Raw genomic sequence first — 22,500 nt, 5'->3', positions numbered from 1 at the left:
CAACACTTTGTTTTTGCATTATTTAAACTAAATCGAACTTTTTCATTATTTATTTGAAGCTAAATTGATTTTATTGATGTATCATATTAAGTTAAAATAAGTGGACATTCAGTATTGTTTTTTAAATCGGCCGATTAATCGCTATCGGCTTTTTTGGTCCTCCAATAATCGCTATCGGTATCGGCGTTGAAAAATCATAATCGGTCGACCTCTAGTGTGTGTGTACATGCGTGCGTGTGCATATGTGTGTAGTGTAGTGTGTGATGAAACCTAGTGGCGAGAGCTCCACTCAATGTAGTACTGATGTAGTACTGATGCAGCCTGACATCAACATCATGCACAGCTCTCTGTAACGGCTGTCAGGCTGTGAGGAGACCAGTGTTCTATCTACTCTGCCAGTGTGTTTGACAGAATTCCTTGCTATAACTGTACATGCAACAGGTTGAACACTTAACATTTAAGACCTTTCAATGTCTGTTTATATGGCTCAAGACCGAGGAAAATAATTGCTGAATAAGTCCATTTCTCTGTCATATTCTGTCAGTTGTATGTTCACAGTCAGCAAGGAAGTAAAACTGTCACGTTACCAGGTCGGAATTGTTTTATCGGCCTTAATCTGTGATAATGAGGTTTTTTTTCAATGAAATATATAAACCCTGGATTGCTGATGCTATGTATTGGCCAATGAGAGGCTTTGAAGCCACTGGTTGGCCATATTGGTACTCCCCAGTAGGAACAGTCCTCCGTAGGAATGAATGGATTTTCTACACTATTTCAATGACATGTTATAGTGGGAACCGTAACATGAGTCACGTCTAGAAATTATACGTCAAGGAAAATACATTTGTGTTGTTTTATTTGTATGTATAGCTCAGATAATATCATTTAAAAGTATGGAGTAAGGTGTCTAGAATATAATACATGTGGCAAAAATGAGTGTAGACATTAATAAATGCATATGTATAGCTTCCAATATATTTTTTTACAATGGTGGGGAGGCATGGTGGATTGAGGCATGGTGGATTGAGGCATGGTGGATTGAGGCACGGTGGATTGAGGCACGGTGGATTGAGGCACGGTGGATTGAGGCACGGTGGATTGAGGCACGGTGGATTGAGGCACGGTGGATTGAGGCACGGTGGATTGAGGCACGGTGGATTGAGGCACAGTGGATTGAGGCACAGTGGATTGAGGCACGGTGGATTGAGGCACGGTGGATTGAGGCACGGTGGATTGAGGCACGGTGGATTGAGGCACGGTGGATTGAGGCACGGTGGATTGAGGCACAGGTGGATTGAGGCACGGTGGATTGAGGCACAGTGGATTGAGGCACGGTGGATTGAGGCACGGTGGATTGAGGCACGGTGGATTGAGGCACAGTGGATTGAGGCACAGTGGATTGAGGCACGGTGGATTGAGGCACGGTGGATTGAGGCACAGTGGATTGAGGCATGGTGGATTGAGGCACGGTGGATTGAGGCACGGTGGATTGAGGCATGGTGGATTGAGGCACGGTGGATTGAGCACAGCGCCCCCTGTCAATCATCTAGTGTATGTATATAAATACATCATTGGATTTGTATTGTAGTACCGTCTCATTTTAAATTAACAACATGACAGCTGTCATCGGGTTCTTTTGGAAATGAAACAATGAAATGAAACGATGAATAATGTTTGTCGACATTTAAGGCTGCGCTTGAAGGCCGCAAAACAGTACAGAATGAGACTACTGCAAACTCTGCCTGTCCTTTTGAATCCTTTCTGTTCCTTGTGTGTTGTGTTCATGTTGAGTCCCCTCACACACAAGCGCATGTGCACATGCACAAACACACACACATACACACCCTCAGCTCAACCAAGTCTCAGCCCAGCTCAGTCCTTAGTCCTCAGTACATCATGGCCAAACTTTAGCAAGCCACTTGCTCATTCAGGAGGACTTCCCATCCATTGTCAGTGTCTCAGCTTGAAGATGGTGTGTGTGTGTGTGTGTGTGTTTGTGTGTCAGCCTGGCCACTGTTCAAAGTGTTCATGTTAGACAGTAGAGACGGGGGGAAATCTATACAGTTACATATCGGGACTTTTGATGTTTTCTCATGGTTCTGCAGTCATTACGTCTTTAAGTCATTATGAATGAGGATGGGGAGATAATAACACTGTAATGGTGATCACAGTGGCTAATGTAGTTCTCTGTCTGTCTGTCTGTCTGTCTGTCTGTCTGTCTGTCTGTCTGTCTGTCTGTCTGTCTGTCTGTCTGGACATACATTAGGCCAACTGTACCTGTACGTGTGGAGGATGACATTGATTGGCTCATTGGGCTTTGGAGAAAAATATACTGTGTGTACAGAATGTTCTTTTTCTTGCATTACCATTGCCCATACCAGACAGATGGGAGTTGCTAGGGACCTCAACATACGATATTATACTTCGGTTCCGATACAATATGTATTGTTCACCATATGTCTGCTGCAGAGGGACAAGACAGAGCCATGACAAAACAAGTTTTAAATCAGTCATGGAAATAAGGCCCGAAAACGAATTGGCTCCCAACTTAAAAAGATGATGGAGGACAAGCTATGAAGGGAAAATACTGGAGTTTTGGTGCAGGTACAGACAACTAGCGAGAAAATAATATCCCGATATGTAACTGTAGCGATTTTTTCTTCCATCACTCATATCAGAGTGGGTCCAACAGACAGACTACAGAGAAGGTAGCTAGTGACAGTACAGACACATCTTTCTACCACTGTCTATTTATGGTGCTGTCTGTCTGTCTGTAGTCCTGCTATTATTACTCACCCCAGACGCAGGGTAGGCCGTCCAGCCGAGCTCAGCAGTAGCCACCCGTGTGTCCATCAACGTTTCTACACGAGAGAGACAGAGAGAGAGACGGAGAGAGAGAGAGAGAGAGAGAGAGAGAGAGAGAGAGAGAGAGAGAGAGAGAGAGAGAGAGAGAGAGACAGAGAGAGAGAGAGAGAGAGAGAGAGAGAGAGAGAGAGAGAGAGAGAGAGAGAGGGGAGAGAGAGAGAGAGACAGAGAGAGACAGAGAGACAGAGAGAGAGAGAGAGAGAGAGAGAAAGAGAGAGAGAGAGAGAGAGAGAGACAGAGAGAGAGAGAGAGAGAGAGAGAGAGAGAGAGAGAGAGAGAGAGAGAGAGAGAGAGAGAGAGAGAGAGAGAGAGAGAGAGAGAGAGAGAGAGAGAGAGAGAGAGAGAGAGAGAGAGAGAGAGAGAGCTAGAGTCAGTTATACAAACATCACAGTGCAGGGCAGAGTAAGTTCTCATACATTCCCAGTCCTGTTCCCTGGTTGAAGTTGAGCCATGAAGGAGCACTTTGATGAGTCTTACTGTGGAAAACCACCTGAGTTTGATCCAGAAAAGAACACTTGCTGACAGAAATGAAATGACCCTGCTAGATTTATCTTAGCTCCGGAACCATAGCTCTGGCCTATATCTCCAGGCCCATAGCTCCGGAACCATAGCTCTGGAAGGCCTATATCTCCAGCCCATAGCTCCGGAACCATAGCTCTGGCCTATATCTCCGGCCCATAGCTCCAGAACCATAGCTCTGGCCTCATATCTCCGGACCATAGCTCCGAACCATAGCTCTGGCCTATATCTCAAGGCCCATAGCTGTTAACCATAGCTCTGGCCTATATCTCCGTGGCCATAGCTCCGGAACCATAGCTCACTGAACCATAGCTCTGGTCTATATCTCCGGCCCATAGCTGGGAACCATAGCTCTGGCCTATATCTCCGCCCCATAGCTACCGGAACCATAGCTTTGGCCTATATCTCCGGCCCATAGCTCCAGAATCATAGCTCTGGCCTATATCTCCGGCCCATAGCTCCGGAACCATAGCTCTGGCCTATATCTCCGGCCCATAGCCAACCATAGCTCTGGCCTATATCTCCGGCCCATAGCTCCGGAACCATAGCTCAACCATAGCTCTGGCCTATATCTCATCCCATAGCTGCCTGGAACCATAGCTCTGGCCTATATCTCCTGCCATATTCTTTACCCCTAGCTCTGGCCTATAAGACCCATAGCTTTGGAACCATAGCTCTGGCCTATCTCCGGCCCATAGCTAGAACCACAAGCTCTGGCCTATATCTCGCCCATAGCATCCGGAACCATAGCTCTGTGACAAATATCTTGCCCATAGCTCTGGCCCTGCTCTAGTACTAATGCTGAGCATTATCTCACTGTGTGCATGTGTGTGCCCTTGTGCTTGTGTCCACCAGTGTGTGTGTGTGTGTGTCTGCCCTTGTGCTTGTGTCCACCACCATAGTACCCTCCAAGCTCGTCATCAAGCTCAAGACCCTGGGTCTCGACCCCGCCCTGTGCAACTGGGTACTGGACTTCCTGACGGGCCGCCCCCAGGTGGTGAGGGTAGGCAACAACATCTCCTCCCGCTGATCCTCAACACGGGGCCCCACAAGGGTGCGTTCTGAGCCCTCTCCTGTACTCCTGTTCACCCACGACTGCGTGGCCACGCACGCCTCCAACTCAATCATCAAGTTTGCGGACGACACAACAGTGGTAGGCTTGATTACCAACAACGACGAGACGGCCTACAGGGAGGAGGTGAGGGCCCTCGGAGTGTGGTGTCAGGAAAATAACCTCACACTCAACGTCAACAAAACTAAGGAGATGATTGTGGACTTCAGGAAACAGCAGAGGGAACACCCCCTATCCACATCGATGGAACAGTAGTGGAGAGGGTAGCAAGTTTTAAGTTCCTCGGCATACACATCACAGACAAACTGATTTGGTCCACTCACACAGACAGCATTGTGAAGAAGGCGCAGCAGCGCCTCTTCAACCTCAGGAGGCTGAAGAAATTCTGCTTGTCACCAAAAGCAATCACAAACTTCTACAGATGCACAATCGAGAGCATCCTGGTGGGCTGTATCACTGCCTGGTACGGCAACTGCTCCGCCCTCAACCGTAAGGCTCTCCAGAGGGTAGTGAGGTCTGCACAACGCATCACCGGGGGCAAACTACCTGCCCTCCAGGACACCTACATCACCCGATGTTACAGGAAGGCCATAAAGATAATCAAGGACATCAACCACCCGAGCCACTGCTTGTTCACCCCGCTATCATCCAGAAGGCGAGGTCAGTACAGGTGCATCAAAGCTGGGACCGAGAGACTGAAAAACAGCTTCTATCTCAAGGCCATCAGACTGTTAAACAGCCACCACTAACATTGAGTGGCCGCTGCCAACACACTGTCACTGACTCAACTCCAGCCACTTTAATAATGGGAATTGATGGGAATGATGTAAATATATCACTAGCCACTTTAAACAATGCTACCTTATATAATGTTACTTACCCTACATTATTCATCTCATATGCATACGTATATACTGTACTCTATATCATCGACTGCATCCTTATGTAATACATGTATCACTAGCCACTTTAACTATGCCACTTTGTTTACTTTGTCTACATACTCATCTCATATGTATATACTGTACTCGATACCATCTACTGTATGCTGCTCTGTACCATCACTCATTCATATATCCTTATGTACATATTCTTTATCCCCTTACACTGTGTATAAGACAGTAGTTTTGGAATTGTTAGTTAGATTACTTGTTGGTTATCACTGCATTGTCGGAACTAGAAGCACAAGCATTTCGCTACACTCGCATTAACATCTGCTAACCATGTGTATGTGACAAATCAAATTTGATTTGATGTGATTTGATTTGATTTGTGTGTGTGTGTGTGTGTGTGTGTGTGTGTGTGTGTGTGTGTGTGTGTGTGTGTGTGTGTGTGTGTGTGTGTGTGTGTGTGTGTGTGTGTGTGTGTGTGTGTGTGTGTGTGTGTGTGTGTGTGTGTGTGTCTGCCCTTGTGCTTGTGTCCACCAGTGTGTGTGTGTGTGTGTGTGTGTGTGTGTGTGTGTGTGTGTGTGTGTGTGTGTGTGTGTGTGTGTGTGTGTGTGTGTGTGTGTGTGTGTGTGTGTGTGTGTGTGTGTGTGTCGGTGTGTGTTTGTGTGTGTGTGTGTGTGTGTGTGTGTGTGTGTGCATGTGTGTGTGTGTGTGTGTGTGTGTGTGTGTGTGTCGGTGTGTGTGTGTGTGTGTGTGTGTCTGCCCTTGTGCTGTGTGTGTGTGTGTGTGTGTGTGTGTGTGCTGAGGGTGTGTCTGCGAGCTTTGTGCCATTGTTTACCCAGAGAGATGTCCATCATCAGTGTAGAGGGCTTTCCACAGCCAGCCAGGCCATTTCCAAGTGTTTACTTTAGAAACACTATCAGATCACTGACACCCTGATAGCCTGGCCAGAGACAATACACTCAACAAACAAAACCATAGACACCAATTGGGTCTCAGGGACAACTCTTGACATAGCATTGATATCCAATCGGCTCACCTTAGTACTAAACAAATCAACAAATGAAAACCACCTTCAACAGCCGATTCAAAACGTTTGTCTACAAAGCAGCCTTCCTCGAGAGCTCCCAAAATAACATGTGGTTAATAAGATACAGACTGAGAGTCTTCAAATGCAGAGCAGACATGCTCATCCACACACCTTGAGAGGTGAATAATTATCTCCATTTCACTTCTCTTCCTCTTTTCTTTTGCCTCTCTCAGAGAATGACGGGTACCCCCCCTTCTCTCTCCCTAACCCTCCCTGACACCCCACAGACAGATAGACCTGGCACCAGTCCCGAGCCATTTGTCAGCCTGTGTTGATTCATATCTGCAGCTCTGGCATACCGTCGGCATCGCTGAAAGCTAATATTGTTCCAGGTAAGTGAGGACGAGAAACTACGGCCTCAGATTTACTGCTTTTCTATGGCCCCCCCCCCTCCTCCTCCCCTGAAGAGCTACAGATTGATGAGCACTGTGACCAGACAGCCTCTTCAGCTGGGTAATGATAGATTCATATGATATAATATAACAAATAGTTTATACTCTGCCAGCAGACGGTTCGTCTTGTTGTTGGAAGTCAGCCAGAGATGATTTCACCTTGGTATATCTTGTGCCAACTGCCAAGGCGTGTCTAGATGAGGATGTGCCTAGATAGATACGAAGAAGGCGTGTCTAGGTGTGTCTAGATAGATACAAGAAGGGTGAGGATATGCCAGGAAGGCGTGTCTAGGTGTGTCTAGATAGATACAAGAAGGGTTAGGATATGCCAGGAAGGCGTGTCTAGGTGTGTCTAGATAGATACAAGAAGGGTGAGGATATGCCAGGAAGGCGTGTCTAGATGAGGATATGCCAGGAAGGGGTGTCTAGGTGTGTCTAGATAGATACAAGAAGGGTGAGGATATGCCAGGAAGGTGTGTCTAGATAGATACAAGAAGGGTGAGGATATGCCAGGAAGGCGTGTCTAGGTGTGTCTAGATAGATACAAGAAGGGTGAGGATATGCCAGGAAGGCGTGTCTAGGTGTGTCTAGATAGATACAAGAAGGGTGAGGATATGCCAGGAAGGCGTGTCTAGGTGTCTAGATAGATACAAGAAGGGTGAGGATATGCCAGGAAGGATACAAGTGTCTAGGTGTGTCTAGATAGATACAAGAAGGGTGAGGATATGCCAGGAAGGCGTGTCTAGGTGTGTCTAGATAGATACAAGAAGGGTGAGGATATGCCAGGAAGGCGTGTCTAGGTGTGTCTAGATAGATACAAGAAGGGTGAGGATATGCCAGGAAGGCGTGTCTAGGTGTGTCTAGATAGATACAAGAAGGGTGAGGATATGCCAGGAAGGCGTGTCTAGGTGTGTCTAGATAGATACAAGAAGGGTGAGGATATGCCAGGAAGGCGTGTCTAGGTGTGTCTAGATAGATACAAGAAGGGTGAGGATATGCCAGGAAGGCGTGTCTAGGTGTGTCTAGATAGATACAAGAAGGGTGAGGATATGCCAGGAAGGCGTGTCTAGGTGTGTCTAGATAGATACAAGAAGGGTGAGGATATGCCAGGAAGGCGTGTCTAGGTGTGTCTAGATAGATACAAGAAGGGTGAGGATATACAGGAATGCGTGTCTAGGCTTAATGTGGAATAAGATGCCACACATACACGGACACACATGGATCAGACTTATTGTACTGACCACAACTAACCTTATACGATTCTTTATTCTAAACCATATGGTATTACTTGTATCTTAACTACTGCTGAGGAAAAAGGGTGAAAATAGCATAGGTGATTGATGGGTGAACAGAAGACGGTAGAGGGTGAGAGAACAGAGACCACACCAATTAGTCCTGCTGGATATTCAGCTAAAGGCTTCTGCTGTGCTACTGCAGTCACACACACACACACACACACACACACACACACACACACACACACACACACACACACACACACACACACACCTGCAAACGGGTTGACAGACACACACGCATACAACGAGACCAATCTCCCATGTTCTTTAGCGCTGACAGCCTTGTTCACATTGGGTTTCCATCAGGCAATTACAATTTTGTCTGTCACTGCTGTCTGCCTGTCTGTGTGTCTATCTGTCTGTGTCTGTCTGTCTCTCTGCCTGTCTGTCGGACTCTCTGCCTGTCTGTCTGTCTGCCCGTCAGTCGGTCTGCCCATCTGTCTGATTAGACCATGATGGAGTTCTAAGCACAAGCCACTAGGCTCTGTCATGGGGCCTGCATTCATAGGCTAACTCAGAGGAAATGACTGAGGCTTTAGTCAAACCCCAGAGGGAGTGGACCAGCTATTTCTCCTGTCCTATTGAAGAGGTTAAAGGGTGGGGTTAGGAGAGGAGGGGGAAAGTGAGGCAGAGGAAGGAGTGGGGAAGGGGTGTGGTAGGAGGCAGAGGAGACTGATGAGGGTTGGAAACAGAGGGAGGTAGGGCAGAGGGTGAAGTTGAAAACCCAAGGGGGACCATTCGTGTCATGTGGCTAGCCCCCATTAGCAGAGTGTCAGTGCGACAGATGAGTGAATGAGGGACGCTAAGTGGACATTAGGACATTAGGAGAGGGGCTAGACGGAGGTCCCATGGGATGAGGAGAGAGCTTCGCCCCTCCCTATGCCACAGCTCAGGCACCTGTCCATCTCTCTGTGGTTTGACAATGTGAAATAATAATGGAGAATGGTGAATATTGAATGGAAATGTAGCACACTTGCATGCTTACCATCCCAATGTGGTGAGGCCTACGTCTAATAATCTTTGGCATCCCAGACTCCACTCATTTTCCTCACCTTCATGACCCCTCACATAATATAGCATGAAGTGAGGGGATTGATTCATATTGAGACAACATCATATTTTAAGTCACATATTGACATATATTTAATCTTTATAAGTCATATTGATTTCGTTGTGCCTTTACTGAGCTGTTAGGATATCCTGAGCTACCTCCCAAATCCATGCCACTGCCAGCTGTCCCTGGCCCAGGTCGTTTCACGCTGGGCTAATTGTTTCACACGACACTAACTCCTCTCCTTAAAGCTAGAAAAGCCCCATAACAGTGTGTCCCCTTTTCTTCCGGCCGGCTCCCCCCAAATCACCTCTCAATTAGACCACATCCAACCACGTCTCCCTACTCTTCATTTATCCCGTTGCACCCAACTTGTTCTTGTTTGGAGGCTATTCCAGGAAGTGCTTCTATTTAGTTGACATTTTGCCATGTCAGCTTTTAGCTGTGCAGGGGGGAGTTCAATTGAAAAACAAAAACTGTTCGTAAGCAATTAAGTCTGGAACCAACTGAAACAGCTTTGTCCTAGTGTTTTGTGTTGTTCATAGTATATTGTATTTGTAAAGTATGTGAAGCCACATCAATCCATAGAAAAACAATGAAATGTTATAGGCCGAGGCAAACAATCACTATAGCTAGAAGCCGTGAGGCCAGAAGGCCATATGGAATGGAACGGATCAGGGAGAGGATTCGTTATTGTAGAATGATCCAGGAATGGCTGGTCACTTGTTCAAGGTATGCATCATGTGCTACAGCCAGCCACACCAATTAAAGTGAATCAATTATTTTGCTGCAGTCCAGCCCAGTTCCCATCACTGCTCTGTATAAAAGGGACTGCTCGGGTGTTTGTGAGAAAGGGGTTTAATTGAATCTATCTGTCATTGGTGTAACTGTCAGGGTCAGTTTTATTGATCTGAGGAGTGCACCTATGACGTTTTCCAGGCTTTGAACCAACAGCTATTGTACTGTATGAACAAAGCAAAGTGCCTTCTCAGTCAATGCTGTTTTCTTTACTGAGTCTATGGACTATGCCTTTTCTCTCCAGGGCAAACCCTCATGTGATTGTCCATTCTGCAGCCACTGCTACAGTCACCCATCAGCAGCTATAGATCAGGTGACCACTAACCCCCAGCCATTAGGCCCCGGACCCCCGGCCCCAGATACAAATCTGTCATACCGCAGCCTTCCACAAGCGGAAATGTGGCCTGGAATGAAAGGATCAATACCTAATGAGAGACAGAGGGAGTTAGAAAGAGAGGGAGAAAGAGAGAGAGATAGAGAGAGAGAGAGAGAGAGAGAGAGAGAGAGAGAGAGAGAGAGAGAGAGAGAGAGAGAGAGAGAGAGAGAGAGAGAGAGAGAGAGTAAGGGAGGAGGGGGACTGCGACTGCATTAAACATTGATGGGGCCTCTGCGTCTGAGATCGATACCTCCAGCCCTCTTCACACAATTACACGTCAGTATGCGAACCCATAATACATCACAGTGGACACGCATAATTACATGTTGTCCAAGGGAGCTGCAGGATCCCATTTATACACAGAGAGGTAGGCTACAGGGAAAGTCAATATAAGAAACAGAAGTTGACAGGATACACAACAAAGGGGACTGGGTTGTTCAATGTTCAGATACAGGATGAGGAGTGTTGTCTGGTTAATTGTAACCAGTATAGGACACACTGAGGGGCCGCCAGTGTCATTTTCTCCCTTTGTGGCCATGCCTGAATGTTAGGTGATGTATGCAGAGGGGGTCGATATGACATGTGGTGAGGGCGGCTCTTGGTAGATCACTCTTACTCTGTCAATACGGCTTCCAATTCTCTGAGCCTGATCAAGATATACATATGTTCCAGAGAGAAAGAGGGAGTGGGGAGGAGGATAGACAAACAGAGGAAGAGAGAGGAGGGAGAACTCAGTAGAATTTTAAACAAGTTAAATAAAGATGAAGCCTTGTTGGCATGCCACTGAGCCTGGCATTTTAAATAGGGTTTGAAAACAAATTGAGGAGGAAAAGAGGCAAAACGTCAGTACAGAGACTAAGTGGAGTCGCAATTCAATGGCTCACACACCAGACGTATGTGTGTTTCACTGGTCACCCCCAAAGCCAATTCCTCCTTTGGCCGCCTTTCCTTCCAGTTCTCTGCTGCCAATGACTGGAACGAATTGCAAAAATCACTGAAGCTGGATACCCATATCTCCCTCACTAACTTTAAGCACCAGCTGTCAGAGCAACTCACAGATCACTGTACCTGTACATAGCCCACCTGTAAATAGCCCATCCAACTACCTCATCCCCATACTGTATTTATTTATTTACCTTGCTCCCTTTGCACACCAGTATCTCTACTTGCACATTCATCTTTTGCACATCTATCACTCCAGTGTCCAATTGCTATATTGTAATTGTCATGTTCTGACCTTTATTTCCTTTGTTTTGTATTTATTTAGTATGGTCAGGGCATGAGTTGGGTGGGCAGTCTATGTTTGATTTTCTATGATTTGGGATTTCTATGTTTCGGCCACCCAGTATGGTTCTCAATCAGAGGCAGGTGTCATTAGTTGTCACTGATTGAGAATCATACTTCGTCCTGGATTGCATGTTTGTTTGTGGGTGATTGTCTATTTAGTGTCTTGTGTCAGCACAGGTCTCATTTGAGTTGGGTCCTCATTGGTTTATTGTTTTTGATTTTGTATAGTGTTGCAGTGTTCAGTGTTCTCTTTATTAAAATACACTATGAACACATACCACGCCGCATATTGGTCCTCTGATCCTTCTCGCCTCTCCTCTTCAGATGAAGAGGAGGAAGACCGTGACAGTAATTGCTTCGCCACCATGGCCAACTAGCCTACCTGGTTAAATAAAGTTGAAATAAAAATTAATAATAATAAAAGCACAAGTTTCAATTGTTTGCCTTTGAATAACATCAAATGCCAACTGTAAGTCCTGAAAAGTTAGAATAAATAATTGTGTCATCAGCAAACAGATGGAGATTTGGTCAACAGTTTGTATATCATTTATATCAGTTGGTTTAGCCCTTGTTTTTGTAAGCGTTTTCTCCGATTTAGTGTTGAGCTGTGTTCTGTCAGAAAGGTAGTTTTGGAACCAATCCAAATCAACACATAAACCAACCTTTTTTTAGTCTCATACCAACAGCCGGGCATGGTCAACAGTCAACTCTGATTCAACAGCAGGGCATGGTCAACAGTGTCAACAGTCTATTCAACAGAAGGGCATGGTCAGACAGTGTCACAGTCTATTCAACAGCAGGGCATGGTCAACAGTGTCAACAGTCTATTCAACAGCAGGGCATGGTCAAATGTCAAAGTCTATTCAACAGCAGGGCATGGTCAACAGTGTCAACAGTCTATTCAACAGCAGGGCATGGTCAAGTGTCAACAGTCTATTCAACAGCAGGGCATGGTCAACAGTGTCAATAACAGTCAAATGCCATGGTCACAGTGTCAACAGTCTATTCAACAGCAGGGCATGGTCAAATAATTGTGTCAACAGTCTATTCAAAGCAGGGCATGGAGAGTTCAGAGTCATTCAACAGCAGGGCATGGTCAACAGTGTCAACAGTCTATTCAACAGCAGGGCATGGTAAAAAGTGTCAACAGTCTATTCAAAGCAGGGCATGGTCAACAGTGTCAACAGTCTATTCAACAGCAGGGCATGGTCAACAGTGTCAACAGTCTATTCAACAGCAGGGCATGGTCATGTCAACAGTCTATTCAACAGCAGGGCATGGTCAACAGTGTCAACAGTCTGCAGGGCATGGTCAACAGTGTCAACAGTCTATTCAACAGCAGGGCATGGTCAACAGTGTCAACAGTCTATTCAACAGCAGGGCATGGTCAACAGTGTCAACAGTCTATTCAACAGCAGGGCATGGTCAACAGTGTCAACAGTCTATTCAACAGCAGGGCATGGTCAACAGTGTCAACAGTCTATTCAACAGCAGGGCATGGTCAACAGTGTCAACAGTCTATTCAACAGCAGGGCATGGTCAACAGTGTCAACAGTCTATTCAACAGCAGGGCATGGTCAACAGTGTCAACAGTCTATTCAACAGCAGGGCATGGTCAACAGTGTCAACAGTCTATTCAACAGCAGGGCATGGTCAACAGTGTCAACAGTCTATTCAACAGCAGGGCATGGTCAACAGTGTCAACAGTCTATTCAACAGCAGGGCATGGTCAACAGTGTCAACAGTCTATTCAACAGCAGGGCATGGTCAACAGTGTCAACAGTCTATTCAACAGCAGGGCATGGTCAACAGTGTCAACAGTCTATTCAACAGCAGGGCATGGTCAACAGTGTCAACAGTCTATTCAACAGCAGGGCATGGTCAACAGTGTCAACAGTCTATTCAACAGCAGGGCATGGTCAACAGTGTCAACAGTCTATTCAACAGCAGGGCATGGTCAACAGTGTCAACAGTCTATTCAACAGCAGGGCATGGTCAACAGTGTCAACAGTCTATTCAACAGCAGGGCATGGTCAACAGTGTCAACAGTCTATTCAACAGCAGGGCATGGTCAACAGTGTCAACAGTCTATTCAACAGCAGGGCATGGTCAAAAGTGTCAACAGTCTATTCAACAGCAGGGCATGGTCAACAGTGTCAACAGTCTATTCAACAGCAGGGCATGGTCAACAGTGTCAACAGTGTCGAAGGCCTTCGATAAGTCAATAAAAAGTGAAGCGCTTTTAGATCCACAGAAGATGCAACTGCCATCACACGGGAAACTGCTCTATCCCATCTGGACAAGAGGAAAACCTAGAGTTGAAGTGGGAAGTTTACATACACTTAGATTGGAGTCATTAAAACTCGTTTTTCAACCACTCCACAAATATCTTGTTAACAAACAATAGTTTTGGCAAGTCGGAGAGGACATTACTTTGTGCATGACACAAGTAATTTTTCCAACAATTGTTTACAGACAGATTATTTCACTTATAATTCACTGTATCACAATTCCAGTGGGTCAGAAGTTAACATACACTAAGTTAACTGTGCCTTTAAACAGCTTGGAAAATTCCAGAAAATGATGTCATGGCTTTAGAAGCTTCTGATAGGCTAATTGACAGAACTTGAGTCAATTGGTGGTGTACCTGTGGATGGATTTCAAGGCCGACCTTCAAACTCAGTGCCTCTTTGCTTGAGATCATGGGAAAATCAAAAGAAATCAGCCAAGACCTCAGAAAAAATCATTGTAGATCTCCAAAAGTCTGGTTCATTCTTGGGAGCAATTTGTAAATGTCTGAAGGAACCACGTTCATCTGTACAAACAATAGTACGAAAGTATAAACACCATGGGACCACGCAGAAGTCATACCACTTAGGAAGGAGACGCATTCTGTCTCCTAGAGATGAACGTACTTTGGTGCGAAAAGTGCAAATCAATCCCAGAACAACAGCAAAGGACCTTGTAAAGAGGAAAAAGGTGCAAAAGTATCTATATCCACAGTAAAACGAGTCCTATATCGACATAACCTGAAAGGCCGCTCCAAATCCGCCATAAAAAAGCCAGACTACGGTTTGCAACTGCACATGGGGACAAAGATCATACTTTTTGGAGAAATGTCCTCTGGTCTGATGAAACAAAAATAGAACTGTTTGGCCATAATGACAATCGTTATGTTTGGAGGAAAAAGGGGGAGGCTTGCAAGCTGAAGAACACCGTCCCAACCGTGAAGCACGGGGGTGGCAGCATCATGTTGTGGTGGTGCTTTGCTGCAGGAGGGACTGGTGCACTTCACAAAATAGATGGCATCATGAGGTGGGAAAATTTGAAGCAACATCTCAAGACATCAGTCAGGAAGTTAAAGCTTGGTCACAAATGAGTCTTCCAAATGGACAATGACCCAAAGCATACTTCCAAAGTTGTGGCAAAATGGCTTAAGGACAACAAAGTCAAGGTATTGGAGCGGCCATCACAAAGCCCTGACCTCAATCCTATAGAACATTTGTGGGCAGAACTGAAAAGCGTGTGCGAGCAAGGAGGCCTACAAACCTGACTCAGTTACACCAGCTCAGTCAGGAGGAATGGGCCAAAAATTCACCCAACTTATTGTGGGAAGCTTGTGGAAGGCTAGACATTTGACCCAAGATAAACAACTTAAAGGCAATGTTACCAAATACAAATGGAGTGTATGTAAACTTCTGACCCACTGGGAATGTGATGAAAGAAATCAAAGCTGAAATAAACAATTCTTTCTGCTATTATTCTAACATTTCACATTCTTAAAATAAAGTGGTGATCCTAACTGACCGGGAATTTTTACAAGGATTAAATGTCAGGAATTGTGAAAACTGAGTTTAAATGTATTTGGCTAAGGTGTATGTACACTTCCGACTTCAACTGTATGTAAGAAAGATGTTCATTGACTATAGCTCAGCATTCAACACCATAGTACCCTCCAAGCTCATCATCAAGCCCGGGGCTCTGGATCTGAACCACGCCCTGTACAACTGGGACCTGGACTTCCACACGGGCCGCCCCCAGGTGGTAAAAGTAGGAAACAACACCTGTACTTTGCTGATCCTCAACACAGGGGCCCCTGTGACAGCTAGTTTTAAGTTTTCCTTCCCCACTCAAACCACTCCCAGACAATCATAGCAAAATTCTTCCTTGAGATATTGCTCTTCGCTAAGAAGCTATTTTTGTTTCTTTTTGACAATTTTAATTGAAAACCAACAGAGTAAGGTACATAATTGTTACCCAGAAATGATTTGATATTGAGATAAAAATGGATACATTGGACCTTTAATCAAATGTCAACACCGGAGGTTGGAATAAAAGAGACACTTTTTACAGAGGGAATATGTTTCTGAACAAATGGAGCAGGAGGCCCCTTGTCAATATCTTTGCTGTTCGGCTGCCCAAGAGGAAGCCATTCACTAACACACAGCACACTGGGAAATTAAAATCATAGAATGTGATTGGTCAAAATTTGTTAGTGCTTAATCCGGGCTCATGCGGGCGCTTATCAGATTTCAAACCAGGATCAGTTGAGCCGCGTCCCAGTGGCAAAGCGTGAACGCTTTAAGCTGATTTGGGATCAGTGATTGAGTTTATGGGGGTATAGTGGTGGAAGATGGGAGATTGTGCTGGAATACGGCTTCCGCACAAAGAAAACAGAGGCAGTGATAACAACGCGAGTCACCACAGTAGGTCAACAGATGGAGGAAATGTACTTAGTAAAGTAAAGTCAGATTAGATTTTACACCTCGCTAAATATCTCTCTGTTTATTACTTTATTTTAAGGTCTACCATGCCTATTTTGACCAACCTTACCTAGCAACTTCAGTTGGGAGTATGTATATTTCAGATTTTCATTAAATTCATTTCTCAATAGATAGCTATGACAGGGTTAATCTATGTAAATTGAAATCTGATCAGAAAATAATCTTGAGACGTTGGATGACATAGGGAATGAACGGATACGCGCCTCGCACCACTGATCTAGGAGACACAGCTAAATGAATGGGTTCACACACACGCACACACACTCACTCACACACTCACTCACACATGCAAACACACGGAACACCCTGTACAGGGAGACCCAGTCACACCTTGTCGTGTCAGTGAAAATGAACTTTTCCGTGTAAAGGAGAGACTGACTCACCATAGCAGGGAGAGAGGGAAGGAGGGGGAATACGACCGGGGGGGACAATATCACACCATGGAGAGCCTTGGGGGTGTGAAAGAGAGGTAAGAGTGGAAAGGGAGAGAAATGTAGCAGGAGTGGAGCAGGGAAGAGAGGAGAGGAGCAGGTGAGTCACACACTGCTTGGCACCCATGTGCCCATCAGAAATAGTTGAGACTGTACAGTTGGGAGACTAGTTGAGACTATACAGTTGGGAGACTAGCTGAGACTGTACGGTTGGGAGACTAGCTGAGACTGTACGGTTGGGAGACTAGCTGAGACTGTACAGTTGGGAGACTAGTTGAGACTGTACAGTTGGGAGACTAGTTGAGACTGTATGTTTGGGAGAATAGTTGAGACTGTACAGTTGGGAGACTAGCTGAGACTGTACTGTTGGGAGACTAGCTGAGACTGTACAGTTGGGAGACTAGTTGAGACTGTACATTTGGGAGACGAGCTGAGACTGTACGTTTGGGAGACTAGTTGAGACTGTATGGTTGGGAGACTAGTTGAGACTATACAGTGGGAGACGAGCTGAGACTGTACGTTTGGGAGACTAGTTGAGACTGTATGGTTGGGAGACTAGTTGAGACTGTACATTTGGGAGACGAGCTGAGACTGTACGCTTGGGAGACTAGCTGAGACTGTACAGTTGGGAGACTAGCTGAGACTGTACGTTGGGAGACTAGTTGAGACTGTATGGTTGGGAGACTAGTTGAGACTATACAGTTGGGAGACTAGCTTAGACTGTACAGTTGGGAGACTAGTTGAGACTGTACCTTCCCTAGCTGAGACTGTACAGTTGGGAGACTAGTTGAGACTATACAGTTGGGAGACTAGCTGAGACTGTACAGTTGGGAGACTAGTTGAGACTGTACGTTTGGGAGACTAGTTGAGACTGTATGGTTGGGAGACTAGTTGAGACTGTACATTTGGGAGACTAGCTGAGACTGTACGGTTGGGAGACTAGTTGAGACTGTACAGTTGGGAGACTAGTTGAGACTGTAAGACTAGCTGAGACTGTACAGTTGGGAGACTAGCTGAGACTGTACATTTGGGAGACTAGCTGAGACTGTACGGTTGGGAGACTAGCTGAGACTGTACAGTTGGGAGACTAGTTGAGACTGTACAGTTGGGAGACTAGTTGAGACTGTACGGTTGGGAGACTAGCTGAGACTGTACGGTTGGGAGACTAGTTGAGACTGTACAGTTGGGAGACTAGCTGAGACTGTACGGTTGGGAGACTAGCTGAGACTGTACAGTTGGGAGACTAGTTGAGACTGTACGGTTGGGAGACTAGCTGAGACTGTACGGTTGGGAGACTAGTTGAGACTGTACAGTTGGGAGACTAGCTGAGACTGTACGGTTGGGAGACTAGCTGAGACTGTACAGTTGGGAGACTAGTTGAGACTGTACGGTTGGGAGACTAGTTGAGACTGTAGGTTGGGAGACTAGCTGAGACTGTACCGTTGGGAGACTAGCTGAGACTGTACGGTTGGGAGACTAGCTGAGACTGTACAGTTGGGAGACTAGCTGAGACTGTACGGTTGGGAGACTAGTTGAGACTGTACAGTTGGGAGACTAGCTGAGACTGTACGGTTGGGAGACTAGCTGAGACTGTACAGTTGGGAAACTAGTTGAGACTGTACGGTTGGGAGACTAGTTGAGACTGTACCGGGAGACTAGCTGAGACTGTACGGTTGGGAGACTAGCTGAGACTGTACAGTGGGAGACTAGTTGAGACTGTACAGTTGGGAGACTAGTTGAGACTGTACGGTTGGGAGACTAGTTGAGACTGTACGGCTGGGAGACTAGCTGAGACTGTACGGTTGGGAGACTAGCTGAGACTGTACAGTTGGGAGACTAGCTGAGACTGCCGGTTGGGAGACTAGTGAGACTGTACAGTGGGAGACTAGCTGAGACTGTACGGTGGGAGACTAGCTGAGACTGTACAGTTGGGAGACTAGTTGAGACTGTACGGTTGGGAGACTAGTTGAGACTGTACAGTTGGGAGACTAGTTGAGACTGTACAGTTGGGAGACTAGTTGAGACTGTACAGTTGGGAGACTAGTTGAGACTGTACAGGCTGGGAGACTAGCTGAGACTGTACAGTTGGGAGACTAGCTGAGACTGTACATTTGGGAGACTAGTTGAGACTGTACAGTTGGGAGACTAGTTGAGACTGTACCGTTGGGAGACTAGCTGAGACTGTACAGTTGGGAGACTAGCTGAGACTGTACGGTTGGGAGACTAGCTGAGACTGTACGGTTGGGAGACTAGCTGAGACTGTACAGTTGGGAGACTAGTTGAGACTGTACAGTTGGGAGACTAGTTGAGACTGTATGTTTGGGAGACTAGTTGAGACTGTACAGTTGGGAGACTAGCTGAGACTGTACGGTTGGGAGACTGTGAGACTGTACTGTTGGGAGACTAGCTGAGACTGTACAGTTGGGAGACTAGTTGAGACTGTACATTTGGGAGACGAGCTGAGACTGTACGTTTGGGAGACTAGTTGAGACTGTATGGTTGGGAGACTAGTTGAGACTATACAGTTGGGAGACGAGCTGAGACTGTACGTTTGGGGAGACTAGTTGAGACTGTATGGTTGGGAGACTAGTTGAGACTGTACATTTGGGAGACAGAGCTGAGACTGTACGTTTGGGAGACTAGTTGAGACTGTACAGTTGGGAGACTAGCTGAGACTGTACGTTTGGGAGACTAGTTGAGACTGTATGGTTGGGAGACTAGTTGAGACTATACAGTTGGGAGACTAGCTTAGACTGTACAGTTGGGAGACTAGTTGAGACTGTACGGTTGGGAGACTAGTGAGACTGTACAGTTGGGAGACTAGTTGAGACTATACAGTTGGGAGACTAGCTGAGACTGTACAGTTGGGAGACTAGTTGAGACTGTACGTTTAGGAGACTGTATGGTTGGGAGACTAGTTGAGACTGTACATTTGGGAGACTAGCTGAGACTGTACGGTTGGGAGACTAGTTGAGACTGTACAGTTGGGAGACTAGTTGAGACTGTACGGTTGGGAGACTAGCTGAGACTGTACAGTTGGGAGACTAGTTGAGACTGTACATTTGGGAGACTAGCTGAGACTGTACGGTTGGGAGACTAGCTGAGACTGTACAGTTGGGAGACTAGCTTGAGACTGTACAGTTGGGAGACTAGCTGAGACTGTACGGTTGGGAGACTAGCTGAGACTGTACGGTTGGGAGACTAGTAGACTGTACAGTTGGGAGACTAGCTGAGACTGTACGGTTGGGAGACTAGCTGAGACTGTACAGTTGGGAGACTAGTTGAGACTGTACGGTTGGGAGACTAGCTGAGACTGTACGGTTGGGAGACTAGTTGAGACTGTACAGTTGGGAGACTAGCTGAGACTGTACGGTTGGGAGACTAGCTGAGACTGTACAGTTGGGAGACTAGTTGAGACTGTACGGTTGGGAGACTAGTTGAGACTGTACGGTTGGGAGACTAGCTGAGACTGTACCGTTGGGAGACTAGCTGAGACTGTACAGTTGGGAGACTAGCTGAGACTGTACAGTTGGGAGACTAGCTGAGACTGTACGGTTGGGAGACTAGTTGAGACTGTACGGTTGGGAGACTAGCTGAGACTGTACGGTTGGGAGACTAGCTGAGACTGTACAGTTGGGAGACTAGTTGAGACTGTACGGTTGGGAGACTAGTTGAGACTGTACCGTTGGGAGACTAGCTGACACTGTACGGTTGGGAGACTAGCTGAGACTGTACAGTTGGGAGACTAGCTGAGACTGTACAGTTGGGAGACTAGCTGAGACTGTACGGTTGGGAGACTAGTTGAGACTGTACGGTTGGGAGACTAGCTGAGACTGTACGGTTGGGAGACTAGCTGAGACTGTACAGTTGGGAGACTAGTTGAGACTGTACGGTTGGGAGACTAGTTGAGACTGTACAGTTGGGAGACTAGCTGAGACTGTACGGTTGGGAGACTAGCTGAGACTGTACAGTTGGGAGACTAGTTGAGACTGTACGGTTGGGAGACTAGTTGAGACTGTACAGTTGGGAGACTAGTTGAGACTGTACGGTTGGGAGACTAGTTGAGACTGTACAGTTGGGAGACTAGTTGAGACTGTACAGTTGGGAGACTAGCTGAGACTGTACAGTTGGGAGACTAGTTGAGACTGTACATTTGGGAGACTAGTTGAGACTGTACAGTTGGGAGACTAGTTGAGACTGTACCGTTGGGAGACTAGCTGAGACTGTACAGTTGGGAGACTAGTTGAGACTGTACATTTGGGAGACTAGTTGAGACTGTACATTTGGGAGACTAGTTGAGACTGTACAGTTGGGAGACTAGTTGAGACTGTACCGTTGGGAGACTAGCTGAGACTGTACAGTTGGGAGACTAGTTGAGACTGTACAGTTGGGAGACTAGTTGAGACTGTACAGTTGGGAGACTAGTTGAGACTGTACGGTTGGGAGACTAGTTGAGACTGTACGGTTGGGAGACTAGTTGAGACTGTACATTTGGGAGACTAGCTGAGACTGTACGTTTGGGAGACTAGTTGAGACTGTATGGTTGGGAGACTAGTTGAGACTATACAGTTGGGAGACTAGCTTAGACTGTACAGTTGGGAGACTAGTTGAGACTGTACGGTTGGGAGACTAGTTGAGACTGTACAGTTGGGAGACTAGTTGAGACTATACAGTTGGGAGACTAGCTGAGACTGTACAGTTGGGAGACTAGTTGAGACTGTACGTTTGGGAGACTAGTTGAGACTGTATGGTTGGGAGACTAGTTGAGACTGTACATTTGGGAGACTAGCTGAGACTGTACGGTTGGGAGACTAGTTGAGACTGTACAGTTGGGAGACTAGTTGAGACTGTACGGTTGGGAGACTAGCTGAGACTGTACAGTTGGGAGACTAGTTGAGACTGTACATTTGGGAGACTAGCTGAGACTGTACGGTTGGGAGACTAGCTGAGACTGTACAGTTGGGAGACTAGTTGAGACTGTACAGTTGGGAGACTAGTTGAGACTGTACGGTTGGGAGACTAGCTGAGACTGTACGGTTGGGAGACTAGTTGAGACTGTACAGTTGGGAGACTAGCTGAGACTGTACGGTTGGGAGACTAGCTGAGACTGTACAGTTGGGAGACTCTGCCCCCACCCTTCCCTCCTTTCTCTCTCTCTCTCTCTCTCCTCTCCCCTTCTCTCTCTCGTTCCCCTCCGGTCAGGAGAAATGATGCCACATCATTTGCATTCATTAACATTGCATTAGCAGACAGAGTGATCTTTAGATACAGTGCTGCTGGAGAGTTCCATCTTTAATTCATCACAAACACCCTTACCCCCTCCTTCTCCAACAACATCCCCTCTCCTTCTCCCCATCCTACCCTCTTCCCCTCTTTTGCTGTCCTCCATGCTCCCTTCCACCCTGCTTTCACACACACACTGAGCATCTCTGATCCTCAGATCCTCACTTCTCCAGCGATCCTCTGCTCAGAAATGTATTAGAAAATAAATTGAGCACGCACGCACGCACGCACACACACACACACACACACACACACACACACACACACACACACACACACACACACACACACACACACACACACACACACACACACACACACACACACACACACACACACACAACACACAAACACACTAACACACACA

General features: G+C 46.4%; 1 pseudogene; it reads right to left on the bottom strand.

The window, feature by feature from the left end:
* Positions 1-22,500, bottom strand: part of LOC118395199 (ephrin type-B receptor 1-like) — a 387,061-nt pseudogene that overhangs the window by 249,635 nt on the left and 114,926 nt on the right.

The sequence above is a fragment of the Oncorhynchus keta genome, chromosome 15 (assembly GCF_023373465.1).
Source record: "Oncorhynchus keta strain PuntledgeMale-10-30-2019 chromosome 15, Oket_V2, whole genome shotgun sequence".
NCBI lineage: Eukaryota > Metazoa > Chordata > Actinopteri > Salmoniformes > Salmonidae > Oncorhynchus > Oncorhynchus keta.
This window is presented reverse-complemented; position numbering and strand designations above follow the sequence as displayed.